This window comes from Armigeres subalbatus, chromosome 3, assembly GCF_024139115.2.
Source record: "Armigeres subalbatus isolate Guangzhou_Male chromosome 3, GZ_Asu_2, whole genome shotgun sequence".
NCBI lineage: Eukaryota > Metazoa > Arthropoda > Insecta > Diptera > Culicidae > Armigeres > Armigeres subalbatus.
Window position 1 is genome coordinate 399,440,979 of NC_085141.1, and position 10,133 is coordinate 399,451,111.

The window sequence follows — 10,133 nt, forward strand, 5'->3', positions numbered from 1 at the left end:
ATATATCGATATCGAAAGCAAAAATATCGATATGACCGATATATTGAAAGCAAAATATCGATACAAAAATATCGGATATCGAAACAAAAATATCTACATAGGGGCCCTCCTTAGCCGTGCGGTAAGATGCGCGGCTACAAAGCAAGACCATGCTGAGGGTGGCTGGGTTCGATTCCCGGTGCCGGTCTAGACAATTTTCGGATTGGAAATTGTCTCGACTTCCCTGGGCATAAAAGTATCATCGTGTTAGCCTCATGATATACGAATGCAGAAATGGTAACTTGGCTTAGAAACCTCGCAGTTAATAACTGTGGAAGTGCTTAATGAACACTAAGCTGCGAGGCGGCAATGTCCCAGTGGGGGATGTAACGCCAACGAAGAGAGAGAGAGAGAAACAAAAATATCGATATTCCGATATATCGGAAGTATCGGAACGTCCCTACTCCTACGCCTACATTTAGGTGGTAAACCAGGCAGCATTTTATCTCGCTTTGCCTCATTCGTTCTCGTTTGTACGGTTACCTTTTCTGAGATTGATCAGAACGTTCGATTAAAACTAGACCTGTGCGCCGCCGGGCAACGGCACCGCCGTCTGTGGTTTTACACACGCCGCCGCCGATAATTTCGGATCGGCGCGCCGCCGATCATAATTTTGCGCGATGACTAATCGTAATAAGAAAAAAAATCAGTTAACTTGAGTCGAGTCAGGTGCGAGACACTGTAGACGGCCTTACAGTTGAGGTCAAAATACGTATCTGTAAAGTAATACAACTTGGTGGAATTAATTGTAATAATACTATACTTGTATTATGACAGTTCGTAAATGTTGTTAAGGAGGAACTCGTCAGAATTCAATTTCAAATCTAGCTCAAGTGATGTTGTTGTTACGTTAGCAAAGCATAAGCATTAATATTAGTTACATTACATATGTGTGTAATCGATCATTGCATACCATCCTGAATGTCAATTGTGTGCGTGTGCCGTACACTGCTAAAAAAGTTTACACACAAAAGACTTTGAAGTATGCTCTTTTGACTATAAAGTATTTAATTATGACTTCAAAGTACGCTCTTTCGTGGGAGAATGGGACTACACACAAAAAGGAATAAATATTATGCATAATTATGACTATCTTATATTCACAAATGAATAACATTTATGCATAAAAACAGGAAAGTGTGTAAAACTTATTCTTTTTATGCGTCAAATTTTACTCCTTTTGTGGGTAGTCCCATTCTCCCGGAAAAGAGTGTATTTCTGCCCAAAAGAGCATACTTTCAGCTGTGCGTGTAGGGGCTCAATGACAACCGGGCGAAAGAGACGTCACTAAAGTCAACGAGAATTGATGTCAACAAAAAAAGCGATCATCCACTTCCACTAACTTCATTTCGTATTGTTCTCTACGTTGTCGCCAGCGATGCTGCACAGCAAGAAAAAAATTTAAACACCGTCCCAGTAAGTGCGAGGAAAAAAGAATTTCATGGCATAGGAAGCACTTTCGGGAGCCGTAGGAAAGACATTCGTCGTGATTCCGGATTGTCCGTGCACGTGGTTGGCCGAATAGAACTCAGCCAAATTACTCGGTAGAATTCCGAAAGGCTAACTCCAACTTCTGGAAGACGGATCGGTTGAAAAATCCATAAAGGGCACTCGTGGGAACTACTGGTACCGCACCCAAGACGCCGAAGAGAAAAGGCAAGGCACCAAAACGGTGAACTAATCGTGGACCAAACCAGACACCATAAATCAACCTATTTGAGCACCAGAACACGCTACATGCTGATCGGCCTCCGAGCATTTTCTACTAGGATTCACGTAAAAAGGCCTCTACACGGAGGCTCTTTTTTCGTATCTTGTAGCTTGACGTGATTGTGGTGCTTAGCCAGGAACAGGAACTGCGGCGAGGGTTTCCCGGCGCGATCACGAACACCGTTTTTCCAAGGCGGAACGGAGCTCGACGCGGGACGAGCCGACGGAGGCGTTAGATTTCATCCCTGTCAGTGGCTGAATCGCTTCGGCACGACCCACGACGATTCGCGATCGGAGCCGGTGGGTGTTCGTCAAATCTGGCGATCCGAGCTAGGAGAAAGCCGGTGTGTACGTCTCTTCTGAAGTACGACGCGGATCGGAGTGAAGTCATCCCCTATGCGCCAACGACCAGGGGCTCTCAATCCCCTCGAGACACGAGAACAGGAAGGCAGGCAGGACGTGATAGGCGGGGATCATGGATGCAGTGGACGTGAGTGATAGAACGTAAGAAAGTGAAGAAAGAAGACAGCATGCGCAATGTGTAGGAGAGTAGGGAATAAGAAGTAAATGATTGTATGGATGGAGAATAATAGAAAATGATTGCACACTATGTTATGTTTTGTGGCGTTTAATGTTGACTAGCCGGACCGATCAATCCCCCTTTTCTACGGAAAGGTCGTTTCACAACAGTGTCTGTATGTCAATGTACTGACATACAATTTCTTGGTTAATGAATAGTTTGCTTGATTAGTTTGAGATTTAGAATGAGGCTTTATCCAGTAAAATAATACATAAATTGTTTAACTGATATTTGGCATTCGTCGAAGCCAGGGTCTCATTCAGTCAGGCACCTAAACTTGTAGGTGACTCGTAAGGTGACTTTGTCTGTTACAGATTCCTACTGTATTATTGTATTCCCTGACCTCGACCAAACCGCGAGTCTTTTGGTTCCCCAAAACTAACACTGTATGAGAATTATGAAATGTGTTGTTAAACTTGATTTCGGCTCTGTAACGCTTCACGGCAAATGAGCCTTGGCAATATTATTTTTTTATTAATAAAAAGGCCACTTATTCAATCACTTTTCTTTGTTTTTGATTTCATTGATTTTCTTTTTTACTGCCATTGTAACCCAGATCTGGGTTGTTGTCGCCTTGCTGCTTAGTACACCCGATTCTTTTTTTACACGGGGGATGCGTCCCGTGTTAAAAAAATCCGTGTAAAAATAATCCGTGTTATTTCGAGAAACCGTGTAAAAATAATCCGTGTTATTTCGAGAATCCGTGCAAAAAAAATCCGTGTTATTTCGAGAAACCGTGTAAAAAAAGCCGTGCAAAAAATATCCGTGTAAAAAAAGTAACCGGGCCTTTGTTAATATGGGGGATGCGTTCCGTGTAAAAATAAATCCGTGTAAAAATAATCCGTGTTATTTCGAGAATCCGTGTAAAAAAAATCCGTGTTATTTCGAGAAACCGTGCAAAAAAAATCCGTGTTATTTTGAGAATCCGTGTGAAAATAATCCGTGTAAAAAAAGAATCGGGTGTATTTAGTAAAATATTTAGTTAAAACGTCAGGCAGCTTCACATATTACGAAATTTAATTTTAAATTTTATAGATGTTATTGTCTCAATGATGTGTAACTATAAAGATAAAGAGGGATTTCTGAACTGCTAAAAGAGTTTTGGAGGTATTTATAAAAGACTTCCCAAAAGAATTCCAAATGGAATTTCCAGAGGAATCCATAAAGGAATCCCAAACATCACAAGTCAAGTGAATCTGGTTGTAGCAACTTAATTGTGACTTAAACTGCTCATATTGTGCTGTGCTGTGAGCTTTATCTTACTTGTGTGCTGCTTGGAAAGAAATTTTTGATGCATCGTGTCAGCATCGAGAAGAAAGCCCCTTCATCGCGATGTAGGTAGCGCAACCCTTGTAAGATAGACTATCAAAGATTCTACAACTACCAAGAAATAACCATTTACGCGGTGCTCGAACCATTCTTGTTTATGTGGGAAAATCCTGACCTCGTGACAATCAATGGTTCAGCAGAACCACAGTGAAAGCTCTATCTGGTAAAAGGGCGAATGTCGCAAAAGAGAATTCTCTTCGTCGACTTCCTCTCTTTTAAATAAAAGTGACAAGCACAGGATTTCTTTGCAGTTTATCACCTCAGAATGCAAGTTCGCATTGTTTTCTATCGTGCTGAGGTGAAAAACCACTAAGTAATCCGCTGCTTGTCACATTTATTAAAAAGAAGGAGAGAATCCTCTCTTGTGACATTCGCCCTTATCCCAGATAGAGCTTGAGTTAAGGATAACCTGTAACAAATGAGTCCTGAGGAAGGTCCCAAACGGACCGAAACGTCGGACAAGATTAAATAACAGTGTTTTGATTTGGTCAAGACTGACAAGCCATCTCTAAAGCATTAAATCACAGTCGAAAGTAATAGACTACTAAGAAAGGCAAAAGTAGAGCAAACGGATGGATTCAGCGGCAACAAACCCGGCAACGCATAAAGGACAACGATTGGAATGTCGGATCTTGGAACGTAAGAACTTTGAATGAACTCGCACGTGTATGGCTCCTAGCTCATAAGCTGCAAATGGTCGGCGTGAGCGTTGCAGCAATACATGATATACGGTGGGCCAAAACCGGAGAACGTGAATTTCCAGCGGTGTATCCCATGGCAAACATTTCATTCAAGTACCACATCTACTATAGCGGCGGCGACAGAGCAGAACGTGGAGTTTGCTTTATGGTGATCGATGCCGCTAAGCAACCGCATTTGCGTCTAGAAAAAAAGCAAATTCTTCAACTATAACATGATCAGCAACTATGCCCCAACGCACGATAAGCCTAATGACGCAAATGAGGCGGTCGCGGTCTATGAGAGCCTTTATGAAGTCTACCCACTATTTTTTTTCCATGGTCTCAGTACTCAGTCTCGCAAGTTTTACTGAGATGCGCACAGACGAGCAAACATGTTTTTTGCGGAAATTTCTGTTAAAGTTGCTGAAGGTCAGCTGATAATTTGCCGGAAATCAGCTAACAAACGTCACTTTTGCTGGGATATCAGTTTTTATTTTGTCGGGTGCGAATTTTTGCCGAGCTGCAGAAATAAAAACTGAGTGTGTACGGAGGGTGCTCGACACACGATGTAAAGATTGTATGTAGATTGTAGATCTCATATAAGAAAGCTTATTCGCCCTGTCATTGGCCTACGGCAAGCCTTGATTCCGCTACCAACGTCAGGGATGCATGACCTGGGGATGAAACAATCGCCAAATCTAACCTCATAGTTTAAATCATTTTCAAATAAGTAAAGCTTTAATTTTTTTTAATATTTGGAGACTTGCATCTCATATCGTGCTGTGGACATTTTTCTCTGATTTTTATGACAGCGTTTATTCTTCTCCTAGCGTATTGCGGACCGTGGAATGTGACAAAAGAAGAAGGAGTTGCCTTTGGTAAGTCGGGAGTGAAAATCCCAACCTTACACTACCTGGGTTTGCATCCCCCAGGTGTCTGGTTACAGATTTCCGTTACCTTCTATAATCCATCAGGTAAAATATGCTCTAAATGAGCTGAAAAGCAGTATACCTGCTCGGAAGGACGAGATCCCGTTCGAGCTTCTCAATCTTGAAAGTGAGCAGCTGCATCAATCGATACACCACATCATTAAAAAAAATTGGAGAATGAAGAACTGCCTACCAGCTGATTGGATGGCCTAAAATGCCCAATTTATAAGGAAGAGCACGGAACTAGAGTGTGCCAATTAGAGTAGAGTGGAGCAAGAGGCCGCACTTAGTTTTCAATGTTACAACATGTAGCCCTTATGAAGCAAGCGTCTACATATCAAATACATTTCGACGTTTCGTATATGTTACCGTTACCTAGCGTATATGCTACCTATAGAAATTATGCCTTTTAGTAGAACGCTTATTGCTAGGCTGACCAGATCATTTCGGCGAAAAAACGGGACAAACGCGCTTGCAAAACGGGACATGTCAAAAAACCTTGTGATGAAATTCAAGAGCTGTGGAAATTTAAAAATTCATGGGGTTAATTTTCTTTTTTCGTGTAAGAAATTAGAAATATTTAAGAGTAAATAATTCACCTCATAAGCTTCTATTGTATTAAGTTAGTTGTGGCCAAATACCTTACTACAAATATTTACATTATAAAAAAATGCAGAATTTTGAAAATTTATTTTATTCTACTTTTAGACATGCATTAAGTGTTTTATTATTGACAAATATCAAGAACTTTTCCAATTCTGCACAGTTGTAAATAACAAACAATAGTGCCCTAAGGTCATTAGAAGGCTAAGAAAATAAAAGTGTTAAGAGAAAATGTCAAGAGACGAATGCGAAAAGAACAAAAGGGTGGGATTATTTATTTCCCGGGCCAAATTCCTTTTTCATGCATATAAGTGGGAAAAATCTGCAGATAAGAATAACAAGAATCTCAACAAGGAAAAGACATTAATAATTTCCATGAATATGGTTGGCGCATGAGAATAAATTACAAATATAATCAATTCACAGTCCTTTTTGATCGAAATAAATAAATAACGCTAAAAGTAGTCTCACACTTCGGGAATCTTGTCCATTGATTTTGTTTCCATGTACTCCCAAAAATGCGGAACTCATGCAATTTCGTCGCGAAAAGCAAAAAAAAATCTAGACCAAGGTTAAAAGACTATTATTCTTCCATTTACTTCCACTATTCACTTTTTATGTATCAACAAACAGTGATACAGTGAATAGTGGAAGTAAATGGAAGAATAATAGTCTTTTAAACTTGTAGCATTTCCCCTAAGACGCTCTAAAATAATTAATCAATCTAGACCAAGTTAAAGTCTGGTTTACAGCTTACAGTTTACAGCGAACTATCGGAGATTTCCGCCGGATTGTGTTTTGAATCGGGTCGAATTTATAATTTCTTATAACGGAATCCCATAAATCCCGTGCACACACATATGAGCGAAATTTGCAGAAAAGGTCCTGATGTGTAAACTAGCTTTTTTTAAAGTCAATGAAAAAACGGGACAAATTGAGGATTTTTAGATTACGACGGGACAGCACAATAGGGTCTAAAAACGGGACTGTCCCGTTAAATACGGTACGTATGGTCAGCCTACTTATTGCAAGACGCATCGAAAAACCTGAAAAAAAAAAACGAACATGATAATAATTGGTCAAAATAGATGCTGTGCATGATTGATGCAGGGTGATGCTCTTTGGAATTTATTGTTCAACATTGCACTCGAGGGCGTGATTAGGAGTCTGACTTGCATATGCTCATGGCTTTGCGGACAACTTAAACCTCATTGAAATTGATCGCAGGGCAGTAGTGGATACTTTTGTCCCACTGAAGAAGAAAACGGCTGGGATAGACTTAACCATTAACGCTATCAAGACAAAGTACATGGTTACGGTTAGAGATAGAGAAAGACCTAGTGGTATTGGTGCTGAGGTAGTGCTTGGTGGAGATATGCTTCAAGTTGTTAAAGAAGTTGTTTTGCTGGGAACATTTGGGACATGTGAGAATGAAGTTTCCTGTGAAGTGAAAAAACGTATTGCTGCTGAGAATATGGCTTTATACGGATTACGTAACTAGCTTAGGTACCGCAACATGCAGACCTAATAGAACATTGATTCTTCCAGTGGCCCTTTAAGGACATGAAGCATAGATATGAAAAGAAGCGGACCGGGAAGCTACTCAGAGAGAATCTAGATAAAAAATAGTGTGTGGCGCAGACGGATGAGCTGCATCAATTGTAGAAAGAAGAAAATATTGTGAACCCAATAAAATACGACAGACTTTACTTAGTGAGAATGTCGGAAGAAAGAATAGCGCAAACAATATTCAGCAGAAAACTGAATAGAAGCCGGCGACTTCGTGGAAAGCCACAAACACGCTAGCTGCACGCGGTGGAATCGGACCTGGAGAAACTTTAGGAACATCGCCCAAGACCGACTGGAGCTCTACAAAACGCCAGAGGTTAAGCGACGCTGTAGCCAACCAGGTATCCAGGTAAATTACTAATACCGTATTGCAAAAAACAACTCCTAAATAATTTGCTGATGCCAACTACATTCAGTAATTATCTATTTCATTCGCGTTAGTTGTTTCCACATCACACGTTTTGATTTCAAATCTTCAAGATCAACACATATTTTAGAACCCAAATTTATCCCCCCAACGGCGATGAAGCCTTTCTCGACACAACATTCTATCTTTTATCCACTCAGTGACTGAGACTGAGTAAAATTTTATTGCCGCCTCTTTTTGTTTCTTAATTTTACTCAATTTTTTTTTTGGTGGTGGCTGGCCCAATTATTACTTCCGGTCTTTTACTATACTTAGTATAGTAATAGTCAAGCATTCGTTCTACATATTACTAATATGGGGGTAAGCGTGGTGAATTGTTATAGAATTTAAAAGAAAACGAATGCTAAGACCAAGTGCCACTGGATGACTCCAAACGGGCCAGTATAATGTGGGGTAGTCAGGGTTTAACTAAATTAGCTAATAGTATAACTTATTTTGCCACGCACCAATTTCAGTATAATTTGTTTCTACGAATCAAATTCCTAGAAGTTAGGTTTTCAGCATTACTTAGCGCAAGAGAGGGTTTAAACTCTACGTTAAACTGAATTTTATTCGCCGATTCGGGGCGTTATCATGAGTGATCAGCACTCATGGAACACATTGTTTAACGCGAATGTCAGCCGGGTTCGATCAAAAGTGTAAGATTTAGTGTAATTAGTTTATTTTTTTATTTTATTTTATTTTTATTTTTAGGCATCAAACGTTAGGAGCATTTTTTCAGCGTCGCACAGCCCAGGAGAGGGTGTAAGCTCACAACGGTATAGTGTAGGCCGTCCTCGATTGGGGTCCTGTGGGTCGCATGTAGTGGCTGTGCTCGGGGCAATTATGTGTTGAAAGCGGTTTCGGGGCAGTTAGGATTGAGTTTTAATATAAACAGATGTAGGATTGAACAAAGTTATAACCTTTAAGGTTCATATTGTGGAGACTATTGACAGCCAAAGCGTTGAGGATAAGCTTTTAGTTAGCAACTGAATTAATTTATCCGATTTGGAATCCTAGATTGAATAGTAGGTATATATGGACAATAATAGAAACTATATACAGTTATCATTTTATTAAGTATTGAGGATATGTTTTTGGTTAAGTTAAGTATCAGATGGGCATGTGTGATATCCATTAATAAGACAGAATTATTAGAACTGTATTTTTGTCTTTGTAGTAAGATTAATTACTTACTAATGTTTTGCGGGCCGGCGAGTGAAAGCGGCCCAATTATTTTATCTACCTCTTTCCAGACGACCAGTGATGAAGAAAATCTTATTGTTCCGGTATCAGCAGTGGTATTCATATTCATAACAACCACCGTCAATACAGGAAGTCTGTGTTCACAACGTAATTACTTCAAGGACAATCCCAACATCTTCTGTGAATTGCAGATAAGTATTGCGTTTATATTTTAATTGCACTGAGCTCGTTCTAATCTGATCGATGAATGAATTTACTTGTCACTAATCAATATCATTAGTAAATTTAAATATTCCCGTAGATTAGAAAAGCAAGTGCATATATTTCTATTTTATGGCAACATATAACGAAACGGACCCTTGGGAGCCTTAAGTAAGATCTCGGTCCGGTTGCATCTAAGGAGATCTTAGTGCAGTGCACACCGGACGTGTTGCCCAGTAGACGTATCGCTCAGCGGTATTTAAATACAACGCAGATAGGCTATGGTCAGAGGGTGCGTTGATATTACAAGATTACAAGATTAATTTTACTCAATTTTCGTCCAAAGCGGGCTACTCATAACTTCCATGGATAAAAAGAGCGGATTGTGCACGATGGGTGAAGATTAATCACTTACAATTACGCCATTACTCAGCAGTGTAATAAAATCAATGTGAGGCTGAATATCATTTTCGTTCCAGTTACCATTTTTTTATTCCTTTCTTTATTTGATATAGGCACTCTATTCTGTGTTACTTAACCGCTACTGTCCCGAGATCTACTGTTGTATTCGCTATACAAAATCCACACAGAATCTATTTTTAGATTTCCATTAAGGTTCCCCCAAATACACGCGACGCGACAGTCACGACGCGATTCAATCGCTTGGCGACAGCGATTCTGTCGCCGTTGGAATGGAAGCGTAAATAGAACATTGCCTGCAGCGACCCAACTATAGAATCGTGGCGACTAGTTGTCGCCGTCGCGGCCAAGATTTTTTTATGTACAGGTTATCCGACTTCGTCAGTAGATGGGAATAACCAGCGCGGGGGGGAAACATAAGTTTTCAGTGCAAAACGTAAATAATCGAGCATAAATTCCAT